Genomic DNA, 12,614 nt, shown 5'->3' with positions numbered 1-12,614 from the left:
TGCTGACCAATGCACAGCCCCCATCCCACCACGGAGCCGAGTCAGCAAGTGACATTAGGTGGCATTCTCCAGCCCTACTGCAATACCGATTATTTTTAACAATCCTCCTTCCAGTGGTAGCTATAAAAGGGGCCCAGGTTGCCTGGGTGTAATTTGCCCTGGATTAAAATTGCTAAAGCCCAATTAGTGTTTCATAATCATAAAAGGGTGTGTGGCTGGGGATGGCTTTAATCCTTCAGCTTCTTAATTGTGAGGTGGTGACATAGGGCTTGCCTGCTTTAGAGCCAGGGGAAGAAACCGATGTCCCCAGAGATTGTTACAGAGATTGAACAGAGATTGAAATCAGCCAGTAGGGTCATCTCTGGGGGTGGTTGTCGGCTGGGCCTGGGGCGTTTCTAACTGGCAAGTTCACGTTCCTCCGTGCCCTCATAACTTGACAGATGGAGGAGGCTGGAAACCCGTCCGGTGGGGAGAAGAAGGTGTGAGCCTGGCAGCGAAAGACGTTGAACAGGAATAGACAGGTTTCTGGCCTGGCTTATGTTGGCTGAAGAAGCCACCTCCCCAATGGGTCAGTCAGCTTTGACCTCTCAAGACTTTGAACCAAGGACATAGACTCAGTCATTGGGGGGCCAATGCCAAGTGAAGCCAAGTCTTGTTCCGGGGCACTGTGGCTCTGTGATGGTCTCTGCTGCTACTGTCACTATTTTTCCTGGATGGTTCCTCCCTTCCCGTCAACTCCTCTCCCTGACAGGTTAGGAGGTTTCTTACGCTAGAAACTTCTGCCCACCGTAAACCCCAGGCGGCCCAACTTTCCAGGTCTCCTCCAGGAAGGCATTTCCACCAAACACCCGCGCAGGGGGTCTCTGATGCCTTCATCCTCACCTGACCTCACGGTGCAGGGGCTGGCTCACCCCTGTAGCTCCAGTGCTGGGGGAACAAGCTTTGGGGCCCTATCATTCTACCTGCAGCCAGCTGCCACCTAATCAGAGTCCAGAATCTTCCACACTCTATCATTTGAGCAGTTTTGTATTTGGAACAATGAAGAACCCCAGAGGTGCAGAGGCATTAACGCCATTTGGTGTGGTGAAGTCTGGCCTGTGGAGCGCGTGATGAGACACAGCTTTTCAAGCTGGCAGAGACCCCTGTTGTCCAAAAGGACAAATGCAAAACATCAGGATGACTGACAGAGCCGAGCCACCCTGATGGGTGTGTGCTAACCAGGGGAGAGATCATCAGAACAGACCTCCACCATGAGGCAGGCGGAGCAGCAGACACAGGATCTCCTGGGGACATGGTAGAAATGCCCCTTCCTGGGCCTCTCCCCCGACAGCAGGAGCAGAAAATACATCTTAGCAAGATCTGCTTCCACCTGGCCCACATTGTTCACGTCCACAGTAAAGACGGAGAAATGCTTGTTCAGAGATGCATTCAGCTACAAAAACGAGATTTCTGGAGTTCTGGCTATTTTTCACTTTAAGAAAAAAAAAGGTTGGGGTAAGGAACCGGACTGGGCCAGCCACACATTCACAACAGAAGAGAGGTGACACACGGAGGTCCAGAGTGAGGACCTGGCTTCAGATCCCATGGCATCACCTGGATGGCCGCTCAACCTCCCCGAGATTCAATGTCTTTATCTGCAAAATGAGAACAACAACAGCATCGGCTTAAGAAGACTGCCTTGGGGTTAAATGAGAATGCACATATAAAAAGCTTGGGGACCAGGTCCTTCTTACATGTGAGCTACTGTTGTTCTGTACAAATAGCTGCCTTTGTTTAGTGTTAACTGGATATTAAATATTGTGCTGAGTACTTCAAACCACACTCAGAGATGTTATCTTCCTCTCAAAGAGGAGACTGAGGGTCAGAGTAGTTTAGGATCTCGGGCTGAGATCTCGGCTCCCCAGGGCTCCTAGTGCTCTTACCTACTAATTCACGTTAACTCCTGAGGTCTTGGGCAGAACTACAGGAGGTCAAGCAACAAAGGAGTATAATTTCTGGATGTTGTGATATTAAAAGATAAAAGGTGACACAAAGTAACTCATGAATGATATTTTTCCTTATTGCTTTGTAATTAATCCAATCGTACAAAGGAACTTGAGCCCTTTCTTGCTAGTATTAGCTATTATTTGAAGGAATTCACCATCTATTCTTTATACCCATCCGTTTTCAGTCGCATGTATTTCAAATATCTTCTCCCAGTCTGAGGTTTATCTTTTCATTATTTTTTGCACGATGTTTATTATACAGAGGTTTCAAATTCTAATGTTGCCAGATTTCATCAGCTTCTTCTCTCTTCTGTTGTGTGTGTGTCTTAATTAAGAAATCGTTCCCTGCTCCATGGTCAGAAAGATTCTAGTGTTTTGACATCTGACCTTTTCTCATTTGTCTGCTTTTAATACTTGATGGTTCCTTACTTCCCACCCCACCCAGTCATTTTTTCAAAATTTAATTTGGTTTTCATCGTTACATAAATATGTACTTCTGTGCTGTGTCTGGATTTAATTTCTATAATGGAGCTTTGCTAGAAATCTCATTCTGGTTCCTACTTTTCCCACCCAGCAATTCCACAAACACACACACCCACAATGAACCACCTGGCACTTTGTGAGACGTCCCATGGGGTCAGTGTGCCCCAGGGTGGAATTGCTGGGTGATGAGGCCCATGGATTCTGAATTTTGCTCAATGCTACCAGAAAGTTCTCCAGAGAGGTGATTCCAGCCTATGTCTCCCAGTAAGGTAAGGTCCCCCCCTCCCCATATTTCTTGACTTTTGTCCTTCTCATTTGAATTGGGTTCTTCTGACCACTGCTGCTCTGGAACTTGTCTTCACACACTTGGCCATTGGGTCCCTTCTGTGCATTGCCCAATGGCCACTTTCCACCTATATCCTGTTGACATTTTCATCACTGTGGCTTTGGAATAGACTTTGCATATTTGAGAGTCTGGATAATCATCCTTAGATTTTCGATGCTGCAGATACTTTCCTACCCTTTGACACTAGGCTAGTAATTTTCTATGTCCTTCACTAGCCAGATATATAAAATCAAAAACATTAGCTGAGCATGTACTATGTGCCGACACTATATGGGGTACTTGTCTTTGTGTGGTTCTCCCTTGAAGCTTCCTCGAGACAGAATATCAGTGGAAGTGGTTTGTTTGGGCAGCAAAGAGACAACATATTAGGGAAATGGAGAAGTGACCAGTGGAAGTGGGGGTCAGCCAATAAATGGTGTGTTGTCAAGCAAGTTACCATTCTAGTGAATGGAACTTAGTTCTGAGGGAGAATTCTGTAAGCTGGAGTTGAACTTACAGCTCAGAGTCCCTCTCCCTGAGAGGCAAGGGAGCTGGAGTATTTAAATGCCAGTTCTTGTCAATCATTAGTTGTGGGGATTGTTAGGGTGTTAAATACCCAGCACTTCAGGCTTATTGCAGAGAAAAAAAAGAAAGTTCTCAGGCAAAGCAATGTGGTCCTCACCATCTCTGTGGAAGCACAGAGATGCTAAGAGCCAGGGGACATGGGTGGTGGGAGAGGGGCCGCTACCACACTTCATGGACATTATCCCTAACCCAAAGGTCCAATAAAATGCAAGACAAATCAAAAAACCCCTAAAGCCCTTACAAGCAGGTATGATTAGATTCATTTGTCAAGTGTGGAACCCAGGATTACAGAGGTAGGTAAGTTGCTTGAAGTTATTGGCAGAACAGGAATTTAAAGAAAAAAATGCACTTCAGAATTACCTGGGGGAATTTAAAAAGGCAGGACCTAGGTCTTGGGTGAAGCTCAGAGATGCACTTTTTTTTTTTTTTTTTTGTACCAGGGATTGAACTCAGGGGCACTTGATCACTGAGCCACATCCCCAGCCCTGTTTTGTATTTTATTTAGAGACAGGGTCTCACTGAGTTGCTTAGGGCTTTGCTTTTGCTGAGGCTGGCTTGAACTCACAATCCTCCTGCTTCTGTCTCCCAAGCCTCTGGGATTATAGTCATGCACCACAGCATCCGGCAAGATCCACATTTTTATCAAGGGTCTGGTATAGGAACATGTTGAACATCACTCATCTGAAAATCCCAAATCCCAAATGCTCCAAAATCCAAAACTTTGGGATGACACAAGTGGGAAATTTCACACCTGAACCTCATGTGACAGGACACCATCAAAATACAAGCACATAGAAAATAGTATAATGGGCTGGGGATGTGGCTCAAGCGGTAGCGCGCTCGTCTAGCATGCGTGCGGCCTGGATTCGATCCTCAGCACCACATACCAACAAAGATGTTGTGTCCACCGAAAAACTGAAAAATAAATATTAAAATTCTATCTCTCTCTCTCTCAAAAAAAAAAAAAAAAGAAAAAGAAAAAGAAAATCCTTCCCTGGGTATGTGTATAAGGTGTATATGAAACATAAATGCGTTTCATGTTTAGATTTGGGTCCCATCCCCCAGATAGCTCATGTTGTGTATGCAAATAGTGCCAAATCATAAAAACCCAGTAATCTGAAATATTTTGGTCCCAAGTATTTAGATAAGGGGTACTTGACTGGTGTCTATATTAGTTACCTATTTCTGTATAAGAAATTACATTAATCCTTAGCTTAAAACAAAAATTATGCTGGGTATGGTGGCACACACTTAGAATCTCAGCAGTTCAGGAGGCTGAGGCAGGAGGATCACAAGTTCAAAGCCAGCCTCAGCAACTTAGCAAGGCCCTAAGCAACTTAATGAGACCCTGCTTAAAATAAAAAAAATATATAAAGAGGACTAGAGATTTGGCTCAATGGTTAATCCTCAGTACACTCCCCTCAAATATATAAATAGATATTATCTCAAAGTTTCAGAGGGTCAGGAATCCAGGGTGGCTTAGCTGGGTGGTTCTGTTTCAGAGTCTCTCACAAAGTTGCAGTTGAGATACGATTGTGAAATGAGGTAGGTAGGAATGGGACCTAAGTCTGAACATGAAACTCATTTATGTTTCATAAATGCCTTGTACACATAGCCTTGAACTGAAGGTAGCTTTACTGCTGAGCTACATGCCCAGCAACCCCCCCCCAACCCATTTTTTAAAAACATTTTTAATTTTGAGACAGGGTCTTACTAAATGTTTCTTAAGGCCTCACTAAAATGCTAAGGCTGGCCTTGAACTTGCAATCCTCCTGCCTCAGCCTCCAGAGTTGCTAGGATTACAGGTGTGTGCCACCACACCCAGCCTGAAGGTAATTTTATCTGAGGTTCTTAATATTTTTGCAGTTGGACCGCATCCTGTCTTGTGAAGTGGGAGTGGAGTTGCTTCAATGCCAGCGCCTGTGTTGTGATACCTTACTTGGAGTTTGTAAGTGTTGTGATTGAAGCAACAGGGTAAAGAGGACATCAGGTCTCTCTGTGTCATTTCTTGCAATTGTATAAGGATCTAAAATTCTCTCAAAATAAAAAGTTGAAATTTAAAAAAAAGATTTGGGTCAGAACCCTCATTGCAGCTTTACACATAATTGCCTTATAAAAACCACCCCAAAATCCTGAAGAATGGATAAATAAATTGAGGCATATTTGCACAATGGAACAGTTTAAACAATATGTGTGAATATACTAGAGGGCAACATGAATAGATCTCACGAATGTAATGTTCAGAGAAGGAAGCCAGGCACTAGAAAGCATGCACTGAAGTGTCAAAAAACAACAACAAAAAAACAAAAAAACACAACTGACAAAAGTAGCTTATGCTATTGGAGAGCCGTTCCAGGGTGCAGTACTGACCAATAGAAGGGGCTTCTGGGCCAGGCGTGGTGGTGAACATCTGTAATCCCAGTGGCTTGGGAGGCTGAGACAGGAGGATCGTGGGTTCAAAGCCAGCCTCAGCAATTTAGCAAGGTCCCAAGTAACTCAGCAAAAACCTATCTCTAAATAAAATGTAAAAAAAAAGCTGGGGATGTGGTTCAGCAAAAGCGAAGCACTAAGCAACTCAGTGAGACCCTATAAAATACAGTCTCTCTAAAATACAAAAAGGGCTGGCAATGTGGCTCAGTGGTTAAGTGCCCCCTGGATTCAATCTCTGGTACTAAAAAAATGAACACAAATTTAAGAAGTAGGGGCAGGGCTTCTGGGCTTGGTGATCTCTTACCTTGATCTGGGTGCTGGTTCCAGAACTGAGTCCTGTTTGAGGAATTTCACCAAGTACACAATTAACTATAATGTGCACATTCTGTGTGAGTGCTCAGTGAACATTTTAAAAATACAAAACATCTTAGTACCTAGTATCGAGCACTGTGCCAGACTGTTCCTAGGCACTTGACATTCATTGTGGCATTTAAGTTTTGGGTGAAGTTTCCATGATTATCCCTATTGCACAGAGGAGAAGAAGATAGGTTAAGGGAAGTTTTCTAAGGTCACCCTGCTGCCCTGTGAGACACCTGGACATCACCAGTGCTTTTTACCACCTCAGGATTCATAGATAAGGCCACGTCATTGGCAAAAATCCTTGAAATTGAGTGACTATCATTCACTCAACAGCAAATGATTATCCTTGTAACACCGAACACTGGCTCTTTGCCCGGGTGCAGGGGACTCCTGCAGAGAACACTTGTGAAACTCCAGTCCTCTGTCTTCCACTGAAAGCAGGGCAGGTCTGTGGTAGGGAATGGACTGTTAATTGCTAAACACTGTAATGAAGCAGGAAGCCTCAGCTTAAACCACCCCCATTGTAGTTGACCGTGGAAGTGTGAAAGGACCATGATTAATGAACTTGCTAATAATCTTTTCCTGTTAATGACATTCTCTCTGTTTTGGTAGGAGCACATGCTGTGATTGCAAATCAGCGAGGAGGCTAACCAATGTAACCTTTTCTGTAACTGAATTTAGTTTCTGTCTGTCCTGGGGTCCCATTCTGCCTGATGGTGAAAAACTGTATTTTAATCAATTCTGGGTTTTTTTTCTCTCTCTCTCCCTGCTTGTCCCTTGAGGAGTATGCCCGGTGTGAGGGTGTTGGTGGTGGTTCGTGGAATATCTGTTTCCTGATTTTCATCTGTCCATGCTGTACCCACTGGTGTGACACCCTCTTGGTGTGACAGTACACACTGGCAGTCTGGTCTCTCCAGGATGTCTCCTCTCTGTCTCCTGTCCCCTGTTCTCCTTGTCTTGGCCATTGTTTCCTCTTGTCACTTCCTTCAGCGCCTTCCCGAGGAATGAGGGATTTCTGGGTACATGCTGTACAGGATGCCCCTGGTGCGCCTTTTTCTCTGGGCCCAGGAAGATGGTGGTGCTCAGCTGCTTCTTCAAGGTTTGTCCTCAGCCAATGGGAGACACTGCACCTGGGGAGGGGTTGGTCTTCCTCTCCAGAGCAGCCCTCAGTGATTGAGGAGAGGGTTTGGAGCTTTAATTGTGGCCACCTTGCTTTAAGGTGGCACAATTCATGCTGCAGAGCTGTGGGATCAGGTTGCAGCTGCAGATTCCAGCAGGGACCTTGTCCTTGTCCTTGCTTGATTCCTGCCACTGACCTTTCTTGCTTCCCTCACTTGGTGGGTAGTGGTAGTGGCTGGGGCAGCAATTCTCCTAGAGTTCACCCCAGATAAATGACATCCGTAACAGTCCCTGTCTCATTCTCTGCTCCTAGGGACCTGCCCTAAGACACTGTCCCACCCCAGGAGGCAGGAGATGCTGGATGATCCTCACTGTGGAAGAGGTGCCCTCGGCCATTTCTCCCTTTGCACCTCTCCACAAGCCCACGTGTGTGCACCTGGGGCAGGAAGCAAGGTCTTCTCTGAAAGGCTTTTCACCTTCCAACTTCCACCTGAAGGTCAGGTGCAGATTCCCTTGCCTCTCAAATGGTTTCTATTGGTTAGGATGTCTTGACTTGTAAGTAAGAAAAAAATCAAAAACTACTTGAAATCATTTTTGGAGCACTTAGCTAGAACCCCTGAGGTCAACCTAGATTAAATCTAAGCTCTGCACCCCCTGCCTCCTGCTGGCCCCCTGATTTTTCTTTTTGCTTTACCCTCTTCTGGGTATCAGCATCCTCTTCTGTCTAAGCAGCTGGGCCCAGAAGGTTACACCAGCCCTTCTACAGCTCATGCCCAATGGAAACACACAGAGTGATTCTACAAGCTCTTCTGGCAGAGTGAAGAAAATCTGCCACAAGGACTTGAATCTTCAGAGCCCAGGTTTGGCCACATGCCCATCTCTGAACCAGGGTGACCCAGCCCTTGGCCTAGGGCAGGTTCTGTTTCCCTTCCCAACATGCAGGCCACTTATGATAGGAAAATACCCGAACAGTGTAGGGCTCTCCTAGAAACAGGGAGGGGCAGTTTCAGGCAGGGTAGACAGTCACAAGGTGGATGTTCTCCAGCACCACACCTCACCTTGTTGTCCAGTGGGCTGGGGTGGAGAGCAGAACACAGGGCCTTCCCTGGGACTTTCTCTTGGTTCTATATCAGCAACATCATGCTGCTTAGCCAAATGCTGCCAGGGTGTTTTCCAGAATGGCTGGGCATATTTCTACTATAGCCGGTGGCCTAATTATTTGTCACCTTCACCACCACTTGGTATTACATGTCTTTCCAGTTTTTTTTTTTGGCAGATCAGATGAGTAGGAAGACTCTCAAAGAAGATTTGCCTGTGTTTTTCTGAATTCTGGTGAGATCACTCTTAAAAAATTTTTAATATACGTATACATACATATTTAGTTATAGATGGACAGAATGCCTTTATTGTATTTATTTATTTTTATGTGTGCTGAGGATCAAACCCAGTGCCTCACATGTGTTAGGCAAGTGCTCTGCCACCGAGCTACAACCCCAGCCCCTAAGAGATCATTTATTTTTATCAGTTATTCATCAGCCAGTCTGCTTCTTGTCTCTTGAGTTACCTATTCATAATTTCCAAATTGTCTGTTAGATTTCCTGTGCCCATTTCCCTATATAGCCTAGATCAATTTTTTTCTATAAAAGGCTAGATATGAAATATTTCAGGCTTTGAGGGTCACACAGTCTCTACTGCAATGACTCGATTCTGCCGATACAGCACAAATGCAGCCATAGACCTAAATAATGTATAAATGAATGGGCATTGGCTGTGTTCCAATAAAACTTTACAAAATTAGGCAGACAACCAGGTTTGGCCCTTAATCCAAATATTAATCCCTTGGCTTTAGACAATGCAAAAATCTCTTTCACATTTTTACCCAGCTGTTCTCTTTTTCTAGAATGTTCTTTTTGAATAAGATCCTTAATTTTGATGTTGTCAAATTCATTTAATTTTCATCAGCAGGTTTTTTTTTTGTTTTGTTTTTTTTTTGGTACCAGGGATTGAACGAGGGGCACTTTACCACTGAGTTATATACCCAGCTCTTTTTATTTTTTATTTGGAGACAGGGTCTCACCAATTTGATTGATGATGGACTTGCTAATTTCCTGAAGCTGGCTTTGAACTTGCAATCCACTTGCTTCAGCCTCCCAAGCTGCTGGGATTACAGGTGTGAGCCACCACGCCCAGCTAGGTTATGTTTTTTGAATTATTTTAAGATATTCTTTTCACCTCAACTATGCAAAGATCACCCCCTCCTCTCTTTTCCTATTAACTCACTCTTTCTGTTGACTTTTGTACTGAGCGAGGTCTTAGATCTGTTAGGTGCTTGCCTTTATGTGTGATGGGAGATATGACTTTCTTTGCCCTATATCGAGCTATTTTCCTCACATCAGCTGCCGAACAAATCGTCCTTTCCCCACAGATTGGTAGCAGATGAAACTTTCAATTGGAAAAAAAAGAAAGGATAAGTTGGAAGGCTTGCCTTTGCAACCAGACGCTGGTCCTCCGGGCTTGCCTGCCCGCCCTGTCCAGCTCCTTGCCAACAAGCCCAGGGCCCTCCACTCTCAAAAACATCAACAGGCTGGCCCCATTTACACAGTCGGTTCCTTCTCATGCTCTTGGTCCCATCTCAATTATCCACTCCTGAAGATGACCAACCTGAACCCTTCTCGTTACTGTGTTTCTTAACCCAACTGGAAATTTTATTTTCATTTGTTTCTCTGTTATCGTTCATCTCTCTATCAGAATGAGTGAATTTCACAGGGGTGGAGACAGACACCTGAACTGCATTACTGGTTGGTCCCTGCCTCTTGTACTTGGCACATAGCAGGCCCACATTAAGGCGTTCCCGGAAACACAGAACAAAATGAGCAAGTTTAATTGATGTTTCAGAGGCAAAGTGTCATCAGATCACCCTGACATTGTCCACTGAATTCTCCTACCCTCTTTGACAATGTACAGATTTAGAATTAAGGTGCATGCACCCTCTAACCCCACCCCAGGCTCCACCCTTCTCATTGGATCAAGCAGCTCAACAGCTCGAGTATATTTATCACACCTGCATTTATTCATAGTTCGATCTGAGAGCACTTGTTAACTCCCTTAAAATATCTGATTGAATTTCATGTGGAAGCGAAAGCCACGGATTAAATATATGTTGTGTTAAGAAGCTTCCCGTTTTATCACAGTCTGTGCACTGCCAGAAAAGCATTCTGCATGTTAATTAAGATAGCTGGGGGATTTTTAAAAGACTTCTTTTTTCTCCTTTTAACTTTATAATGCATTCAGGGGGAGGGAACTAAGGAAACTCACTGCAAAGCTGTAAAAATCGGTGTCAAGTCGGGTGCCTTGTGGGATTCCATGAGCTTCCGTGACAGGCGGGCACCGTCTCTGAAAGTCAGCAGCAGGCTGGGTCTTGAAGCGGCTGTGCGGGAGGCTGGTGAGGCTGCAGGGGAGGAGGCTTTGTTTGACCTCTGACTTCAATAGGAATGGTGCCCTTTTGGCTAAGACTGAGGATTTCATCCTGGGAACAGTTAAGTAAGAGGCAGGGGTGAGAAGTGATCGAATCCAAGAATTAAAGTGGACCCTATGAATGAGGCTACGGAGAAAGTGGAAAAATCTGACCTTCCTCCTAATGAGGATGTCAATACAGCCAGGACATCTGTGACATGAGCCCCAGGTCCTTGCTGGATTCAGTCTAGGGGTGCTGCTGGCACGTGGCAGGCACATGGTACTTGCTGCTGTGATGTGAGAGCCCGTGCCTACCTCTTGCTGGCAGGAACTCAGAGCACTGCCCAGCGATTTGGTCCCCCATCTCCTCCCTGCCCCTCCACCCAAGTCTCAGCTCATGTCTCAAACACAGCTGGCCCCTTGGAGTGCCAGAAAAGATGTGAGTGACTTGGAGAGGATTTCCAGCCTTTTGCACAAGCCCAGGAAGCTTTAGGTAAAACGCCCTGCCACAAGGAGTCCCAGAATACCGCTGCTGTTTGTCTAGGACTCCCTGACCCATAGCGTAGGAGCTATGAATGATCAAAATAGTGTTGCAGCTGGGGTGACACTGAGAGCCGCGAGCAGATGTCTGCCTGAAATCAGTGCAGTTTCTCCTCCTCCCTTGACATCCTGCCCTGGATTCCTGCTCACTGCAGTGCCTTTCCCATCTATGACCAGCAGGGGGAGGACCCTCCCTCTCGCCTCCGTTTCCACAATCCTGGCAGGGCACACTCCTTCCCCAGACCGGTCAGGCCACCTCCCAGTCTCCACGTCCCAGTCTCTGAGACTCTGGCCCTTGTTCCTTTCTCATATTGATAGAAACTTGCAGACCTGCCTGGGGCAGCTATGGCTGAGAGCAGGGCAGGATCTCCAAGGCTGGGGAACAGATGTCCTGGTGTCCTTGGTAGTGGGTTATCTGGTCTCACTCCTTACTGGCTGCATCCAAGCATGACAGGCCCTGAAAGACACCCACGTTTGTCTCGTCTCTCAGAGATCCATGGACATCCCCAGAAGGCACATCAGTTCTTTGAAAATGTACCTGCTCTGAGGAGGTAGCATGCCCATTGGGGTGACACGCCCCATAGAGGTAATATGCCCACCCAGGTGACATGGCCCCCAAGAGGTGACATGGCAGTTGAGATTTAGCCCTACCCAGCCATTTCACATGTGGGAGCTGTGCCCTGGCACAGCGGGCCCTGAGGTGACCACCCCACCAACCTGTTCTAAGATCTCACAGCTCAGAGCCAGTCAGGGCTGGACCAGCCCAGCTTTGGTGCCAGCTCTGGTGCCACCCCTGGCACCTGCCCTCCTGCCCATAGGAGACTATTGCTACTTCAAGTCCAGTAGACAGAGCTAGAGACAAGCATCAGTGGCAAAAAAAAGAGTCATTTATGATTTATGAATAATGAACTAGTTTAATCCTGGGTGTCTCTCGTCCCTCCCATTTGGTAATTGGTTCCACTTCTTTAATGGCTCCAATTCTTTATCAGCCTGTGACAGAGGGGAGGTGAGTCATCACACCAGGGATTGGAAGGGTGACCTACATATCAGGCCTGGGAAGACAGGAGCTGAGAGATGGGGCTCTACCTTCCACAGCCTCCCTGTTGGGGGCAGCTCCTGTCTTTTCATTAGAGTGGTGGGAAGAGACCCAGCTTGGGTGGCTCTTGAGTGCAGGTGGGTGTGGCTGGGGCGTCTGAAGCTGTGTGTGCACGGTTAAATCCTCTGCTTCTGCTTAGGTTGGATGAAGATGGAGAAGATTGGGGTCTAGTCCCACACAGAGGCCACCCTTAAGCCACAATGTCAGGGAGACAGGTCTGGCTGCCTGGGCTCAGAAC

At 46.1% G+C, this 12,614-nt stretch overlaps 1 long non-coding RNA gene across 1 annotated transcript; it reads right to left on the bottom strand.

Annotated features, from left to right (window-relative positions):
• Positions 1–1,446: 1,446 nt before the first annotated feature.
• LOC144369762 (uncharacterized) lies at positions 1,447–10,781 on the bottom strand. The gene is made up of 2 exons (XR_013429507.1): positions 10,603–10,781; positions 1,447–1,634 (listed from the first exon to the last, which is right to left on the bottom strand). It is a non-coding gene; the product is annotated as an uncharacterized LOC144369762 (long non-coding RNA).
• Between the last annotated feature and the right edge of the window lie 1,833 nt (positions 10,782–12,614).

This window comes from Ictidomys tridecemlineatus, chromosome 2 (genome assembly GCF_052094955.1).
Source record: "Ictidomys tridecemlineatus isolate mIctTri1 chromosome 2, mIctTri1.hap1, whole genome shotgun sequence".
Taxonomy (NCBI): domain Eukaryota; kingdom Metazoa; phylum Chordata; class Mammalia; order Rodentia; family Sciuridae; genus Ictidomys; species Ictidomys tridecemlineatus.
Note: the sequence above shows the minus strand (reverse complement) of the source record. Positions and strands in the feature narration are given on the sequence as shown.